This window comes from Miniopterus natalensis, chromosome 1 (genome assembly GCF_054644295.1).
Source record: "Miniopterus natalensis isolate mMinNat1 chromosome 1, mMinNat1.hap1, whole genome shotgun sequence".
Lineage (NCBI taxonomy): Eukaryota > Metazoa > Chordata > Mammalia > Chiroptera > Miniopteridae > Miniopterus > Miniopterus natalensis.
The window spans coordinates 74216874-74230301 of NC_142081.1; positions in this window are offsets into that span (position 1 = coordinate 74216874).

Consider the following 13428-nt stretch of genomic DNA (forward strand, 5'->3'; position numbering starts at 1 on the left):
TCCATCCAGCATTATGGAGGAGCCAGAAAAATCTCCCTTTTGTATGGAAGGCTCAGGAGATAGCCATTGTGGGCCGGCCACCCTACATTGCCTACAACAGTGAGCGGCCTTCCTCCAGTCATAAATTGTATAAATTATAAAATGCATATTGATTTCTACCTGCTTTATTTGGTAGAATGGTGTAGTTATAACCTGCAAAGCATTTGCTAAGCTATGAGAGAGGGATCCTTTGTAAAATTTTCTCAGTGCCGCCAGTAAGCTAAGGAATTTGCCTACTGCTTGCCCCAAGAATTTGATCCTATTCTCCTTAATGAAGATCTCTGTCCTTCTGATGAGTGACTCTGAGATCATATTTTTGAGGCTCTCAAACAGGTCTGGCTGTTTCTATACACAGAACAAAATTAATTCATTATAAACATCAGCTTTATGGAGAGATAGGGTAGGGGGTGAGGCATTGGAGGGATAGGAAGGATGAGACATGAAAGCCTTGATCTTGTCTACCTTATCTCCAAAAAACTAAATTCAGCCAAGGTAATTACCCTCAACAGATGATTTCCATTTTTGTACCCTTCTATTGTACATGGTAATAATCACCTCGATGCTGGTGCTTTCCTTCAAAAGTAATTGGAGCTCTGGGACACAAAATCTTAAGCCAGCCTCTTGCAGTTCTTTGCCTCAGATCTTATAATAATAGGAGGCTGCACTGGCTATTTGGAAATAATCAGAGAAGCAGAAAGCCAGAAGTAGTCCTGCTCTATACCAACTCTGCACCTATAGGTCCTGCACCAGAAGAGAGAAGAGGAAGGGAGGGGAGGGGAGGGGAGGGGAGGGGAGGGGAGGGGAGGGGAGGGGAGGGGAGGGGAGGGGAGGGGAGGGGAGGGGAGGGGAGGGGAGGGGAGGGGAGGGGAGGGGAGAAGCTGGTTCTACCAATTATACAGTTTTGATTTCTTTCCTTCTTTTCAGTATTAACAATGATAAAGCAAGTTCTTAAATTTGGAATTAGTTATGCAAATATTCTGTGCTTTCTTTGTTTAAAAATTCTTAATAGCTGCAGTAGGCCAGCAGAATAAAAGTAGCATCAGGTGTGTATTATTATACCCAGCTGAACAAATTAGCACTTGTATTTAATTCCCTATGTTATACTTAACCCTTACCTCCCTGTAATAAGAGTCACTCTTGTGTAAATTTTTCCCGATGTTCCCTCTAGAAGCCCTTGCTCATAGTAATAAAGAATATATGAATAATTAGAAAACCACAGAGATCTCAAAAATCTCATTCTAAGCAATGGTTTCTCAAACTCTCCTTCATCAAAAAGTGACCCAAGAGACCAGATTATCTTTGTTCTGTCCATGAGTGGGGTGCTGGGGGCTTGGAGCTGTAACATAGCTAAAGTGGTGGAGAAGACAAAGCAGGAGATCCAAATGCCCTCGCCCACATTCTAGACAATCAACCCCGGATACTAAAATCACCAATGTCATCCAACAATCAACAAACACTTCCATTGTAGAAGATGCTCCTGAAAAATATGGCTGGAACACTGCACACTCAGAGCTGAATATCAGGTTGGAAAGATGTTACTAACATGGAAGAAATTCTTTCAGAACATGTAACTCTAACGGCAGCCAGAATTCACAAAAGTGAGACAGTGTTGTGGGCCGGCATAGAGAATTTGAGTTAAGCCTTTGAAGGGTAATTTTTATGTTAGTGTGAAGCAAATAGTGACTTAGAGTCCCTGCGAGTCTTTCCCTAAGTCATGGGATTACTCGGTGGAACCATAAGGCTAGAGCCCAGAATTTTAAGTCCCCACAGTGGACATAAGAAAATATTTCCTCACATCAGAAATATGTGCTAATGTCTTAGTTTTATTTGGAAAATAAGTGATATGTGGGGGAAGGATGGCAAAAAGAGGTTTATATTGTGGCTTCTAAAGTGATGACAAAAAGAGAGAGGGCGGCTAACCCATCTCTTCCCTACAAGAGGCCAGGTAGAGAGAGAAGGTCCATTGTTGGACACCTGCTAATGGGTAGGCCGCATCTGAACACTTTGCTTCACATGCCTAGTTTTTTCCCATTGTAACAACCGCCCAAGATAATTATACAGCTAGGATGTATTTGGCCTAAGACCCTTCTAGAATCCGGTGCCATCTTGTCTGGATCGCATATTGTTCTATAGACATTAGAGCTGCTTGATAGAGCTAAACAGCAGAGGAAACTGGCTGAAGGTACAGTTTAGTCCAGCTTTAATTTGGCCCAGCGGCAGATACATGGAAATGCCAATAATATAAGTGAACAATTTGCCCAAAATCATAAAATTATATTAGTCACATTAACCCCACTAAACTGTGGAATATAAGATTCACGACCCACACATACATGCACAGATATACACAGGGGCACACACACACACTCATGCACTCCGCATACACACTGCCGCCTGCCACCACACCACACCATACATACGGAAACACACACAATCCTTTGATTCTCGCTTTCCTCCTTATAACAGCTCAGCTCCAGGCATATCGCCAAAGGCAAAACTGCATTGCTGGGTTCAGCAACTGAGGCAGTTTAGCCTCAGTCCTTCAAGGGACCTGGTGCCTCAGAGATTCACTGCTTATGTGACTCCACCGACCTCTTAATTCTGTAGATGCGGTGCCTACAAAAAAATTATCAGGTTTCCTATGGCTGTTTATACAAACACAAAATAATAAAATACAGTCAAACATCACAAAGACCGTGAGAACCTGCACCATTGGACCCAGGCCTCAGGTCCCCCCCTCACTCCCACTCTTGTTGCTGTTTCCTCTCTTGGGCACAGTGTTCATGAAAACATGTACTTCCCTGGCCTCTGGCAAGGCAAGAGATGAGTAATCATGGGCCCATCCTTGAAGGTGAGAGCAACTATAGAAGGATTCGGGGGATTGGATAGGAGAACCAGGGACCAGTAAATTCATATGTGCCGATCAGACCTGAGATCTAGCAAACCTGTACCTCAGACCTCAGACCAAGCTGGCAGGACATTGACTGAGAATGTGGAATTGGGATCCTGACCAACACACCAGAAAGTAAAAACTTAATATACTTCTGATTCCTTTGGAATTTTGAGCCTTTCACCTCTGGTCTCAAAAAGTTTTCTTCATTTATAAAAACAGGTAGTAAATCTAAGTGTGAGCTTCAGGCACAACATTTTTACAGCATTATTTGCACTATCAGGTGTGATCTCACTTATTCTGCGGGAAACTCCCTTTGCCCTTCTCCTGAGGACCCGAACACAGCTCCCACTCTCTCTTCCACCTTTAGGGGCTCATTGGCAGAGATGATTTTGTCACCTGTTGGAATCTGAGATTTATAAAGGTCTCTGAGAAGACATACAAGCATGGAACAGACTGACAAATCTCAGTGGGAAGGTGGGGGGTGAGGAGAGATTAGCCAAGGATTTATATGCATGGATGCATAACCCATGGACACAGACAATAGTGTGGTGAAGGCCTGGGGGGGGTGGGGGTGAGGTGGAGGAGGTCAATAGGGGGAAGGTGGGGGACACCTGTAATACTTTCAACAATAAAGATAAATAAATAAATAAAAATAAAAAGGTCTCTGAGATTTAAAGAGGACAATTAGGGACAGGAAAGAGGGAATTTGCACTCATCTGGCTGGGAACAGGTTAGTAGGAGGTGTGGCATCATGCCTCCCTGAGCTGGAAGCTTGGCCTGGATCTCCCTGTCTCTTATCATTAACTTGAATCTCTAGGTCTCTGATCACTGTGGAAAGCTGAAGTGTTTCTACCTTCTGTGTCCATCCATAAAGGCTTGGGAGGAATTCTGAATCATTTCCTGTTGAGAATTATAACAAAAACATAGAAAGGCGGAATTTAATATTTAAAATATTCTCACAGCAAAATCGAAATTTTGCTCTTGGTATTTCCAAATTTCTATTGATTCTAACTTTAATTATAAACTAATGATTGTTTTAGAATGTTCTACTCCTGAATGATGAGTTTTTCCCTTTCTGCCCTCCTACTTACTCTATGTAGGGGGTGGGATGCAGGTGGGGAGTGGTGGTGCTGAGGCTGAGTAAAAATTAAATGACCTAAAGAATTACTCTTTGTTAGTAATTTCTAAGGCCATTTTCATAGATATTTTCTAGAAGTGATGTCTTATCCAAAATAAACGATGCTAAAGATTACACTATAGTAGGCCAGCAGGGGAGAAATTTGGGGACTTTGTAGTATACTTCAAACCCTTCCATATAGATGGCAACATATTGCCTATATGGATAAGCCAACTGTGGGAAAAAGCTTCATTAATCTCTGTGTTGAAAGCTTGTTAAAAAAAAAAAAAAATACTATTTAAATTATTCATTCAGCTGAATGCTAAGTAAGAAGAAATCAACACACTTTTTTATGGCCTTTGCTTCTGATTTGCATCAGAGGCTGTAAGTTTCAAGCCTTCCAGACTCTAACTGAGGCTATACCTGGCGTTGGCACATCTCCTGGGTAATGTGATCCAATCTGGGCAGTGGCTGTTTACAACTGGTCCTTTGTGACTTGCTAAAAGGGAGATGATGGACCTAGATCACTAAAATGGGCAATCAGCAGGCTCCAGGAAGAAAGCAACATGGCCTTTTTGTTGGCTTGAATGCCCACATTGAAACAGGAAGATTTCACCTGGTGCAGCACTCCCCCCTCCAAAGATAGCATCGCCACCTCCCTGCTCAGCTCAAGTGCCCATAGATGGGATTAGACTGGAATGTGCCACCACAGAAAGGCATGACCACACAGAATCTACAAATTTAAACGGTGAAATGTTGTGAGAAGTAAGTAAACTGATACTATGTGATGACAAGCACTGCCTCTAGACCTGATACCCCGGTTGTGGAAACATGACTCACTCACATGGAACAGCCAGAGAACAATGCAGGAAAACCTAAAAACAGGTGCTAGATCGTGTGGCAATAGGCCCTACACTGTTACAGAAACTTAGGGACAGTAAAAATTCAAGGTAAGTTTTGCTCTTACAATGGAGAGAGGCTCTGGAAGGAGGCAGAAGGCTGGCTTGGACTGGACCAAGTGAGGCCAATACATGGCGACTCTATTTTCATTCATTCCACTGATTCAACAAATAAATGAGAAGTCACTGTATGCCAGGCACTCTACAAGGTGCTGCAAATACTGTACAGAGCAAGACATAGAAACCAGGGGAAACAATAAGGGAAATGAAAGAAATTTAGGTGTATGAAGTAATGATAGTTGGAAGACACCCTTTCCTACATCAGAAGAAGTTTGCATGCCCACTCTATAAAATACGATTGCTATTGAAAAGAGCATTTTCCTAGTTGTAAATAAGCAATAAAACAACTACAAACCAAGGTGGAATGTTCTTCCTTGGCACCTTGCATGCTTTATTCTAGTTAGGAGAACACTTCTTTATTTCTAAATGTTATTTACTAAGTAAACAATCACACAGCACTTGAATTCAGATCTTCACTCTAAATTTCACACATTTCTGATATAAAAAAATTTTTAGGGGGAGAAGGGTTGAAATTGTATAAAATATGAAGCATTTTCTTTATAGTTGTATGGTGTAGTGAAAAGAGTTCAAGAATTAGAAGCAAAAGACTAGCTTCAAATTCCATTAGTCCCACTTACTGGCTGTGTGATCTCAGGCAAATTATGAATTATTTCTGAATTTGTTTCCTCACCTGTAAAAAGATCTAAATGACAGGGTTCTTGTGAGAGCCGAATAAGATATTATGGACCTGTGTGTCCTAAACAATAAACCACTATACCAGTAGTAGCTATTATTATTTCATTGTCTTTGTGATAAAGAAAAAGTATATTATGTTATACTCTGAGTTTTCAGGTTTGGTTTTTGGTGAGGGTTTTTTGTGTGCTTTTTAAATCTCTTTCATTGCCCAGCACAATACTTGGCACATAGCAAATAATAAATGTTTGTCAAATGAAAGAAAAAATTAAAAGATAATGCTTCTGCCCATCTTGAGAGGATGTGTGATCTGAATTCTTTTTCTAGGAGTGGTAGAGAATCTTTATTGCAGCTGGTTGAGTGAAGTTCACCATGTCTGGCCCGGAATAGTTTTTGTTTCCTTTTTCTCTGCAACAAGCCAACTGGCCCTTCCCGGTATCAAACTCATGCCCTTGACATCTCAGACTGCAGTGTGTTCTAACCAAAAAACAAAAAAAACACAAATCAGCTTAGACAACAGAGAAAAAGATGACAGTTCTTACCGAGCCCAGTCCTATAGGTTCGGATGTGTGCAGGCTTAAGAGGCCCATTTTCTAAATGGAGAGTGGACCTAAGAGAATGGAAAGGCATGATTTGTGTTTCTTTTCAAGAAAAGAGATATAAGCCCTCCCTTTCAGCCTCCACCCATCCAAACAGCAAGCGGAGGAACCACAGAAGTGTGCTTCCTTCTAGAATCCCTTGGAACCAGACTCTCAGACATATCATAGCCCTCACTTCCCCAGATTTTCACCTCTGCGTAATGCATACAGACATGTGGGCAAATCAGCAACAACCCTCAAGGAAGTTATAACAACCCAGCATGTACATTTTGCAACTCCTTCAACTTGTTTCCCATCCTGCCCATCCCTTGAACAAATCAGGCTTGGTTGCCCAAGCTTGTCACCTGGTATACAGAAATGCAGTCTAACACTGTATTTATTAGCAATCCCTTTCCCTTATGTTTAATTTATTGTTACATTTTTTAAATGTACAAACAGTTATGCCAGTTTTATACACAAAACCCCAGGTACCGTTCTGCGTCTGTCACAATTCCAGCAGCCTGTGGCGAGCCGGTGGAACCGGTGTCCTATGCTGCCATCTAGTGCTTTTGTTAAGACACGGGCCCGCTCGTTTCTCTGGAAATGAAGAGACAAAGGCACCTCGAGGCGCCCCGATTCTGGAAGAGCCACGGATGTGCACTATTAAACAGATGCATCCATGACACTTGGACCACATTCCCTGGAACCAAGCAAGTGAGCTTGTTTTCACACAACGGCAGCTTCCATCCCTGCGCTTGACGGGCAGAGCTCTGGCCTTCTACCCTGGAGGCACCTGGTTTAAATCCAAACTGGGCAACAAAATGCCCCTCTGCGCAGCTCTGCGGCTCCCATCTGGCCAGGGCCCTGCTGGCACGGCACAGCCTCGGGAGGGAGGGTCTGTTCTGAATGCCTGGCCTATTACTTCAGTTTGGGGAGAAGGTACAAAGGAGCCAGACAGCTTTTTTTTGTGTGTTTTTTTTTAATCATTATCTTTAAAATTGACTAAAACAGCAGCCATTTTCTCTGCAGTGGCCAAAAGTGATGCCTCTGAATTTTCTCTTGCTGCTCAGCTCACACGATTCGTAGCACCAGTTCGATCTGGTTTGGGATCCCTCCCTCTATCTTCTCCCGGATCTCAAAAATATCTTCCTTCCCAATCAATCCATCAGCAGTCTCTCTATTGCACATGTGCTAGGCTAGAAGCACTATATTAGGCACTGGTTAGTGGGTAAATAAATTTTTTAAAAAAGAGCTTTTCCATCTGTGTCTCTGGGCACTGCCACCCCTGGCCTCTAAGAGGCTTTATGGTCCCCCTCTTTCTAGACTCCTTAACCCTTTCCTGTCCAGTGCTGCTGCTTCTTGTCCTTAAACGGTGAACAAGATTCTCTTCTAGTTATAATAACATAGAGGCCTCATTTAATCTCTCTGCACATTCCTGCTACCAGCAAATGTCTGCTTTATGTGCTGGCATCTTTTCATATTTTACCTCAACGCCATGAAGAATTCACTAACTCCCTTTCCTGCTGTTCAAGTAGGGAATCAACTGCCCTTCCAACGAGGCGGAGGGAGCATCTCTCTGTTGGGGCTGCAGATCCTGACAGTGACTCCTGAAACGGCGACGAAGACACAGTAGGTGACCTCTAAGCTCCTTCCAACTTGGATCCTGCCCTTTACAAACCTAGTTCTATTATAGTCTCCACTTTTTCTCCAGCCACTCCTCGCTTAGCCTTGCCTGTAAACTCAGGCCTCCTAAAGAAAGGAGCCAGCCCTTTCGTAAGGCCCCGGGCTGATCGGTTCCCCCTCCTTGAACTCCCTGCTTCATCAGGGCACCCTGACTGGGCCCTTTCTGGAGCACCCCTCTCTTCTCTGCTTATTCCGTTTTTCATTGTTTTCCACTTACCAGTGATTCCTTATCTTCCCTTCTGGGGACTTTATCAAACTTGGATTTTGTCCATATGCATGTTTGTGAATTTACAGACATACTGACTCACTCCCACTGTGTCTTACACGGTGCTCATGGGGACGAAGATGATGATAGCGATGGTGATGATCTGCTCGTATGATTTTATGATCATATGATTTTCTACCACTTCTATAAAGATAGTTCCCAAATCTTCCATTTCCACCATGACTTTTCAACCTCTTTCCACACCCATACCACCGTAGAATAAAATAGTTCTTCTTGGCTGTCCCATCAACACTGTGATAAGTGAACTCTGAGCTCTGACTCTCACCCCCAAACAGACATGCTTCCTAAGTCTGTCCATTACCATCAATGGCAAAAATATACCCTATCTTCAACTCAGCTCGGTACCTCAGTTTCATTTTGGATTTATCTGCCTTTTATCCCCAGTATTTAATCTTTCCCCAAGTCTTGGAAATTGCTGCCTCTTGGTTTCTTTCAAATATGCACCTTCAGTTCCACTTCTGCAGTCATTGCACGAGTTTCAGTCCTTATTGCCTTCTCCCTGGGTTGTAGGGTAATTCAGGGCAGCCCTTCTGGTTTCCAGTTCCACTCCTGCTTCCAGCTCACCTCACAGAAAGGCCTGGATAGTCTTTCCACCACTTGCTGTCGTGTGACTCGCCTGTCTGAACACCGTCAGAGCTTCTTATTGCCTCTCAGTACCACATCAGATTTCTGTAGCCTCGCACTCTTTCCCAAGTAAGACTCTCTCCCAATTACATCCCATTTTCTTCACACACTCTCCCTGAACATGTCCCAAGTTCCAGTCAAGTTTGCCTCTTTGGCATCCCCTGCACAGGAGTATTTTGCACACAGCAGTCTCCCCCCCACCCCCCAATGCTTCATTCACTCCTCCCCCAAAGTAGACCTTATTAACCTTTCAAATACACTTGCCCTGAAGCAATCTAAGATGGATCACACCTGTCTCTGATCTCTCCTCTACTCTGAGATCCTCAGTGGTCCCACTTTCAGGCAAATATAGATGCTCATGAAAGGCTTGTGGGCAGGACATGGCAGAGTAGCTGGTCCGTGCTCTCTGCCACCGGTGTGTGGCATCAGTTATGCCGAAGCAGGAGAGCCGAGGGAGGCCTGGCCTGTGGGTTTGTGGTGCTCGTACCATTTTCAGATTGAGGGGTTTCCTGCATTAGGCCCCCTCTGTCACACCCTAGATGAGCAATTAGGACAAAGGAAGAGGACAACCCAAGAATTCCTGACATTGTAACTAGCATGCGAGGCCAACATCCCAGATTCTTACTACAGCGTCAGCGCTCACCGTGACGCGTATTTAAAAACACTAAAAGTCAGAAGTTCAAAGAGTATTTCAAAGTCATGTTTCCATGTTGAAAAGTTCCCAGCATCAAATCGGCTGTGCCAAGGCGAGCAGGTGAGCCGGTGGAACGGGAGCTAACAACCAAGTTCTCGGGAAGGCACGAGCTTATTCACAGGTCTCAGGCTCTCAGAGCAGACACCCAAGGGGAACCCTGGCCAGTGGGTGTGGTTCCCAATGAAGAAGTCATCGGGGTAGACTTGTAAGTCACTGGTCCCTCCAGCAGGAAGTGTTCCTCATGAGCATAAAATGGGTGGGTAATTGGGCCCCTAAGCAAGTGCTTAAGTTGCTAATGCTCCTGCATCTATCACAGGCCAAACCTGGGATGATGTTTATTACTCCCTCTGACCTGCAGAGCTAGAAGCAAGTTGTGATGGGAAAGGGCCTGGTGCAGAGGGTCCCAACAGCACGATCTTCAGCTTTACGGAGAGTGTGTCTACATTTCTCCAAAGAAAAGTTCCTTGCCGACAGCTAGTTTATTTTTCACCCTGGGGTATTCTGCACCCCATAATTGCTTAGTGCATTAACTGTCACACAACAGCAATTTAGCCCTGGCGATTCAAAAAAGGTTGCTGTAGTTTGAAGAGATAAAACTCCTTTCTCTCTGACAGAAAATATAGTGTGAGGGGCTGGGGAGGGAAACCTATGTGTCAAAAGTATCATTTTCGTGTTCATTTATTTGTGGACTTGTTTATTGTGCACCTTCCTGAAACCCACCCTCGCTAGAATATAGGCTCCGTGAGAACCAGAACATTGCTTTTATTCGCGGAGGTTGCCCCTGTGCTTTGCACAGGGACTGGCGCATAGTAGATACTTAGTCAGCATTTATTTAAAAAATAATTAACTTTTTCATTAAGAAAACACAGTACCTTTGGACTAACAGTTTCACAAAGGGGTGGTTTGGTCCATTCCCAGGCAGGTTTGTGATCAGCTATGTTTCTCCGGCCCTTTTACTGCTCAGAATTCCTGCCAGGGAGGAAATGCTAAACCTCCATTTTTTAAATATGTAGATCCCTGACATTTGGTTGCTTCATGAATTTTGCATCGCATAATGACAAGTGTTTAATTTTATAAACTGCTCCTGTAATAGATCGTTTTCAAGGAGACGCATAATCTGGAAATGCAGTGGAAAGAAAGTGCTGCTGCCGAATTAGACACATGTCTTCCCCGAGCCAGCGAGCCTTTCTGTAGTAAATGTTTTCAAGCACTGACGGATTGGGAGCCATGGAAATAGTCCCAACACCCAGCTGGCTGACTGAGTCAGAAATGAGATGGTCCACAGATCCTTCTCTCTCCCCGCCCAGGCTGGTGTGTATCAAGCCTCAGAATATCTCCTCAGTGAAGGAGACATGATTGACTTCTTTTCTGAGGTCCAAATGGCCTCGCTAGGTCTGATTTCCAATTCTTTCTCCATTGCCACAAAAATGGAAGGGAGAAAGGTAGGGAACAGAAATAATTATTTCTGGGTTCTAAAATAGAGATTTTAGTATTCTATGGTCTATCTTCAAGCATCTATGCAGTGCCATCACACCTCCAGGTCAACTTGTGTTGGTCTGACATGATAATAGAAAGAGAAGCCACACTGCTGTGTCAAGTTATGGATAATTCCTGCTCCATGCCCCACATCTCTGTCACTGCTTGTCCTCAGGAAACTCACTGATCCTCTCTGTTCCTTAGTATCCTTGTCCAAAAAATATGCTCAATGCTGTTTTTAAGAGAATTCTGATTTAAGAAAATTGACATTAGTCTCCATGAGTGGTTGTAAAAGCTATATGGCCAAAAGAAATGAGACTGGCTTCATAAATTATAACAAAGATTATTCATTACAAGTGTTTCAAGCAAAATCATCCTTATTATGAAGGCACTGTGTAAATTCAAAAGAAAATTTTCTGTGTCAAGGATTAAGGATGTAAATTCATAGGAAACATGGGGCCAATATACCTAATATGGTTTATAAAGAAGAGGTTACAATACACAAAAATAAACTCAAAATGGATAAAAGACTTAAATGTAAGTCGTGAAACATAAAATTCCTGGAAGAAAACATAGGCAGTAAAGTCACAGACATCCCACGTAGGGGACTTTTCACTGGTACATCTCCTAGGGCAAGAGAAACAAAAGAAAAAATAAACATATGGGACTACATCAAACTAAAAAGCTTCTGCACAGCAAAAGAAAACAGCCTCAAAATACAAAGGAACCCCACTGCCTGGGAAAAAATATTTGCCAAGGATGTATCTGATAAGGGGCTAATTTCCAAAGGGTACAAAGAACTCATATGACTCAGCAAGAGAAAGACAAACAATCCAATTAAAAAATGGACAAAGAACCTGAATAGACACTTCTCCAAAGAGGACATACAGATGGCCAAGAGACATATTGAAAAATGCTCAACGTCGATAACCATCAGAGAGATGCAAATTAAAACCACAATGAGGTATCACTTCACACCTGTCAGGATGGCACCATCAACAAATCAACAAAGGACACGTGCTGGCGAGGGTGTGGAGAAGGGGACCCTAGTACACTGCTGGTGGGAATGCAGACTGGGGCAGCCACTATGGAAAGCAGTATGGAGGTTACTCAAAAAATTAAAAATGGAGCTGCCTTTTGACCCAATTATCCCACTTCTAAGAATATATCCTAAGAATCCTGAAACACTAATCGGAAAGAATATATGCACCCCGATGTTCATAGCAGGGCCATTTACAATAGCTAAGATCTGGAAACAGCCCAAGTGCCCATCAGTAGATGACTGGATAAAAAGTTATGGGGCATTTACACCCTGGAATACTACGCTGCTGTAAAGAAGGAGGATCTTATACCCTTCGGGAAAGCCTGGGTGGACCTGGAGAATATTATGCTAAGTGAAATAAGCCAGGCAGAGAAAGCCTGGCCAGCCCAAAGCCTTACACAACGTTAATAAATGCTCTATAAATGGAATTGACCAGTGGACTTTGGACTCATGCTTTTTGATGCCTTGCTGATTGTGTTAAAAGCAAACTCATGCCATCCAGGCTTTATTGCTCTTCCTAACTTCCCCTCCTTCTCTTGTTTTGTTGATTCCTTGCCCCAATATGCATAGCAGTTGTTCCAAATACTATCTACTCCCTTCCAATACCCAACCCCATTTATATCTCCTCTCTACCCCTCACCTGAGAAGATAATCTTTCTTCCAACTTTTCTGAGACTGGTGTTCCCAGAATCCCTATTTTTAACCTAACAGAATTTCTATAAATTTTCACTGTGACTTTCCTCCTTTCAGCCTATTTAAACAGAAGTAGTATCTGTCTTTCTTTTCAAAACACTTCCTCTGCTTGCTCCATCTGATGGGAACTTGTTCTATAATTTCTCCTTTCTCTTATTGAAAAACTTCTCCCATGCATCTAAGAACATACCCAAGTCAGGGAGCTGAGGCAGCCTGGACATAAACTAATACTGCTGAAGATCCGCTGTGTGCCAGAAATTGCATTAGACAACTTGCATGTAATGTTTCATTTAATCCTCCCAGCAACCTCAGTGGTACATTTTGTTTTGTTATTTTTTATTTTATAACTGAAAATAATGCTTAAAAGCATTATGTGACTTGATCAAGGTCATGTAGAAAATAATTGAGTAATGCCAGGATTTAAACCAAGTTTGACTGCAACTGGATGTTCTATCATAACTCACTTGTTTCTTAATATAAATAAATCAGTCCTTCCTGCAAACCTGATGCTTTAAGCTTTCCTTTTTGTCTTTCACTGCCAAACTTTAAATACAGCAAATGTTTATTAAACCCTAGTTATGTGTAAGTGACCAAGCTATGTGCTTCCTCCTGAGGGAAGTCAAAGAGGAATGGCACAGTCCTTATCTGCCA